The sequence below is a fragment of the Lethenteron reissneri genome, chromosome 28 (assembly GCF_015708825.2).
Source record: "Lethenteron reissneri isolate LAM-NWPU_2019-01 chromosome 28, ASM1570882v1, whole genome shotgun sequence".
Lineage (NCBI taxonomy): Eukaryota > Metazoa > Chordata > Hyperoartia > Petromyzontiformes > Petromyzontidae > Lethenteron > Lethenteron reissneri.
This window is the reverse complement of record NC_083806.1, coordinates 6917643-6923642: the sequence shown is the minus strand read 5'-3', so window position 1 is coordinate 6923642 and position 6000 is coordinate 6917643.

The following is a 6000-nucleotide window of genomic DNA, read 5'->3' as shown; positions in this document are numbered from 1 at the left end:
TATTTTCAGAGTTACTCTGCTAAAGCTTTAATATACAATACAAACATAGATACATCATGGGATCTCCTTTGCCAGTACCAAAATATGATAATGGGTTTTCCCCTTTTTCTGGCAACAAAACAGGTGTTAAGATGGTAAAAACCAAACTGATACCTTTTACAAGGAATCATGTCTGCATTAACCACAATGTTTGTGGTCAGAATGCAAACAAAAACATACTTTGATAATATATGCATTGTCCTTGAAATTGATTGGTCCACACCAGAGACAGCTTTCTTTTGAGCCTCGTTTCAAACGGTATTTGGCGTCTTCTGGTCTAACACCGTTTGAGACGAGGCTCAAAAGAAAGATGTCTCTGGTATGGACCAATCAGTTTCAAAGACAATGCATATATTATCAAAGTATGTTTTTTTTTAATTTCATTCTGACCACAAGCATTGTGGTTAATGCAGACATGATGATTCCTTGTAAAAGATTTCAGTTTGGTGTTTTAACATCTTAACAACTGTTTTGTTGCCACAAAAAAGGGGAAACCCCTCTGATCAAACATAGATACGTTACAGTGCAGTATCACATGTTATGTCATCTATAAGTCTCCACAAATTTAATGTAATGTAAGTTAATTTAAATATTACAGTCATCCTGCATTGTGGTGAAGACACTACGGGGCGCACAATAAGCGCTGGGTGCAATACTCAGTCCTCGCCACAAGGCGGCAGTCATGAGGTCGTGGGTTCAAATCCCACCTCCGTTATAACTTATTATTTTTTCACTTAACCAATGTGATTTACTTCGTGGTTTGTTGCAGTGTTTAACAGCATGATAAAAATTTTCGATTTAAAGCTTTCGTGACTGCAGGGATTCATCTTCTTGGTTCTTTCGGTAAAGTCACGTAGAAGGGAAGTAATAAAATAATTATGTTTTATTTTTATTATTTTATTACTTCCCTTCTACGTGACTTTACCGAAAGAACCAAGAAGATGAATCCCTGCAGTCACGAAAGCTTTAAATCGAAAAATAATAATAATAAAAATTTATTGTTTTATTTTTATTCTTTTATTATTTCCATTCTACGTGACTTTACAGCATGATAACATTAAATATAGAAATTCTAAAAGTATTTAAACTAGATGTGTTATATAATAATAATTGTATGCAGCATTGGGCCGCGGGAAAGGTAGCAGTTATATAGCCGGTTATTTCTAACTAGCCCAGGCTTAGCCCTTTGGCTTGTAATTAGGAGATCTAACGCCTGTTACGAGAGCCACCAAATTCGTAACTTGTAATTAAATATATTTATATTACAACCTCGTCACAAGGGGGCGGCAGCAGTTAAGAGGTCAAGGGGTTCAAATTCCGCGATAATATTTGTATTTATTAATATTATTTTTAAATAAGTTTGTCATTTGTTGCAATTATTATCAGCGTGGTTGCATACAATAAAAATGTTTAAAGATTATTGACACTATGCGTTATTGTATTTTAAAAAAATTGTTTTAATGCATCAACGATTTCATGATTACTGGGAACAATATTCGTTTCAACGTTACTCGTTCTGCACAAAGCTTTTATGTGCAAAAAATACACGCACGTTACAGTACAGTATCACATGCTACGTCATGTATAAGTCTCCGCATGTGAAAGCTAAGTTGATCATTTCAAATTTACAGTAATCCTTTGCTCAGAGTATGTGGCTGCAATGCATTTCCACATGATAAGGCCACTTTGTTGAGCTATCATTTGTGGCCAGGTCGCTTTGAACAATAAGCGAACACCTCAGTGGGCTTAGCCTAGTAGGATGGGGATGGTGACGTGGTGTATTTGCACGTGTTTGGGTGATTTGTTTACCTCTCCTGCGCTTTGCACTCCTATCGTGTTTGTGTGTTGTTTGGTGCTGTAACGTTCTTACCCGCCCCTACTGGACATCTGCGAAAAAGAGCTTTACGGCTCATCGGATTCCTCCAATATAAATATTCTGGTTCTGATAAGTGCAATACTCAATCCGCGCCACAAGGTGGCGGCAGTCAGGAGGTCGTGAGTTCAAATCCAACCTCCGTTATTAAAATATAATTTAATGATATTTACATAGTACAGTAATCTGTTGGAAGACGTGTAATTACGTAAAATAAAAATGTTTTTCATCCATCAACGATTCCATGATTACTGAGAGGAATATTAGTTTCAGAGTTACTCACTATATCAAAGCTTTTACATGCAATACATACACAGATACGTCACAGTACAATATCACACGCTATGCCATGTATACGTCTCCACACATGAAATGTGGTGAGTTCATCATTTAAATATTACAGTAATCCTGTACTGTGGTAAGGGGCCGTCCATAAATGACGTCACGCACCTAGGTGGGGGGGTCAGACATTTGTGACGATGTGTGACGACAACACGTTCTACTTAATTAAATAGACTTTTTAATAAATGTTCTCTCCTACAACTTCAGAGCGCAGCGCCACATTAAATACGCACTACAATGACAATAGTTTAAAGCGATTTAAAGCATGTTTTTTTTTTCAAAATGAAAATATGGTTTGGGGGGGGAGGCAGAGCTTTATGACGTCATATTTGAGGGTGGGGTCTGACTTTTGTGACGCCGTGTGACGAGGAGGGGGGGGTCAAAAATCGTCCAAAATCGCGTGACGTCATTTATGGACGGCCCCTAAGACACCACGGGGCTCACAAGAAGCGCTTGGTGCAATACTCAGCGCTTGCCACAAGGCGAGAGTCAAGAGGTCGTGGGTTCAAATCGAACTTACGTTACATGTAGTTTTTTCACTTTATAAACAATCATATTTACTTATTTGTTGCTCTGTAAGTAGCCAACCGTGCTAATCGTAGGTGCGGGCTAGAAGGTTGTCGCTGCCATAGCTGAATAGAATACCAGGCCTTGAGTTGCCCTCTTTTTAACTTTGATTACTTTTCGATTTAAAGCTTTCGTGACTGCAGGGATTCATCTTCTTGGTTCTTTCGGTAAAGTCACGTAGAAGGGAAGTAATAAAATAATAAAAATAAAACATAATAAAATAATTCTCACGACGTTTCGGCCACAACGCAAGCAGCGTCTGAAGACGCTGTCGCCTCGACAGACCTGGTTTTCACCTGAGGACGGCTGCTTGCGTTGTGGCCGAAACGTCGTGAGAATTGTTTTATTATGTTTTATTTTTATTATTTTATTACTTCCCTTCTACGTGACTTTACCGAAAGAACCAAGAAGATTTTATTACTTTGTTTAAATATATTACAACCCTCGCGACAAAGTGGGCGGGAGTCAAGGTCGTGCGTTCAAATCCAACCTCCGTTATACAACTTCACGAAATAAACAATGAAATGTACTTTGTTCTTTGTTGCAACGTTTATCAGCATGACAGCATGAATTAAAAATAGCTAAAAGTATTTCAACAATATGCATTATTGTTTTCAATATATTCGGTACGGTCAAGGCCTTTAAACCCTGGCTTTTTGAACTTTTAATGAAATTACATTCATATATTAATCCTATATTTCAGAATATACAACACTTTGTATATTTTAATAATGTTTTAAACTTGTTCATGAACAATACCTCTTTAATTACTTTGCTTGGAAATGCGTTTTTGTCGAATTCTTCTTCTTGACAAATCTAGCTGAGTTAACATGCCAACGTTAGACCAACGTTGTTGTACGTATCGAAGTTGCATTTCTTTACAGGATTACATTGATAGTGGAACAACGTACGGTTGTACTGCGGTGGCTAGGAGATGTTAACTACCTCGCCTGGTATACAGGGGGTAGTGGGTTCGATGCCAGACCCTGACTCCTGCTGTAAATTTGGAGTTTGCATGTTCTCCCCGTGATCGCGTGGATTTTTCTCCGGGTGCTCCATAATAGAGGTTTTTTTTGTTTAGAGCGCATAAATATATTAATGTGTCGTTAAAACCCGCCACCACCCAACACAGCCAACTAGTAAGTAAGGGTTGTCACGAAAACAGAACTCGTCACAAGTACAACACACCGGTGTGTTTGATAGCTTATGGAATGGCCTAACCTGGTAAAAACAAATCGTTTATATCATGGGACCTCCTTTTCCAGTACCAAAATATGATAATAGGTTTTACCCTTTTTTTCTGGCAACAAAACTAGTGTCAAGATGTTAAAACACCAAACTGAAACCTTTTACAAGGAATTTTCTAAGAATGCATATATTATCAGAGTACGTTTTTGTTTGCATTCTGACCACAAGTATTGTGGTTAATGCAGACATGATTCCTTGTAAAATGTTTCAGTTTGGTGTTTTAACATCTTAACACCTGTTTTGTTGCCATAAATAAGGAGAAAACCTATTCTCAAAATTATTTATAGTTTAGTTTACAGTGGGAGCAACGTTCAACAAACACACGTCCCTGTCATAGGAATGTGGAATTTACACAAATAGCTTGTGATAAAATCACATGAGTACCCACTCGTTTAAGTTAGAACTCACTTTTAATGCATACTGTATACTTTTTTTGTTAATTGTTTCGATACCAAACTTAAACACGAGATGGCAATCACGCCCAACTTACTCAATACCAGAGCTTCGCCGCCACGTGTTTAAGTCGCTCGCGATTGGTCCAAACGTTGTCAGCCGCTCATTGTTTACATCACGTGACAGCCGCTGTCATCGGTAATGTCTAAAAAAAAATCACTATACACATACTTAATCATTGTTATCTTCTTAGATATAAAATAAACATTGCAATGTTTGACATGAAGACTTAAAATATTTTGTCCTGATCAAATTATTGTTTTCTCCCTTCATACCACCAGCAAACGTTTACTCAAGATCTTGCATTCTTGGCACAATCAGAATTTCCTAACAGCTTATCTTTTCTCGAATGCACGTTGTTTAATTGATTATACAGATGTAATCACGCCTCCTTGCCAGGAATGTAGGAAAGCATTGAGACATCATCGACTAATATTGATTTTTGTTTACGATCATCATGATACATGTCCATGTTTTACTGATGCATATTTCATACATATACATGCATCAGTATGTATATGAATGAAATTCTGTTTACAAGCACTGAGAAAAATATTGTTACTGTACTGTACTTAAATTTGGGTTCTGCGTCGAGTTATTTGGCACATTCATTTTGTGTGAATGCTTCCAGCAGCGGATACACAAAGGGCTGATAAATCATTACCATCGTCAAATCAAACGATGTCTACGTGCACATCCACCCACCATCAACACTAGATGGTGCCAGCCCAGACTACTGTCGAGAAAAGAAACACTCAATCCATGTCTTGATATCACTAATCATCAGTTCGCTGCTTGGTGGATTGTTACATCGCAGCTTGGTCGTGAGATGTCACAGTGGCTTTGGGTGAATGTCCAGCAGTGGATAGACCATGGCTGAAGTTGACGGCATTGGTGTAACCATCAAACGCATCAGAACATCAACAAGCCGATGTACATGTCTTCAAAAATGGAACTTTAAAGACGCAAGCCACAGTGATTGTGGCAATGCAACTCAAAATGTGGACCACAGAGTAAACCACTTTTGCCTGTGCTCCTGCAATGTAGGAGGAACAGTTAAACTACACCAACGCTATCCTAGCTAGCAGAACTCTACATTGGCATTTAGCTCCAAAACATATTGCCATACGGAAGAATCGAATAGAATCCAGCGGATGGAATGACAATGTCTGTAAATCATTACCAGCATCATTACAATCTGTGTCGTCTTTATACATCAACATACACGCATCAACCACCACATGAAGCCAACCTTCTCACTACTACTACTACAGTAAAAAATACATCCATTTCATTATATCACTAATAAATTCGTGTGGAGGCGCTAGGTGGATTATATTATTACATCGCATCTCGCTAGGGTCGTGAGAGGTCATGGTGTCTTTGGGTGAACATCATCTCGCAGTGGATTGACCATGGCTCTTGATGATACACATGCTGATTGCCAAGGCTCTCATTTCCAATTGACAACATCTGGT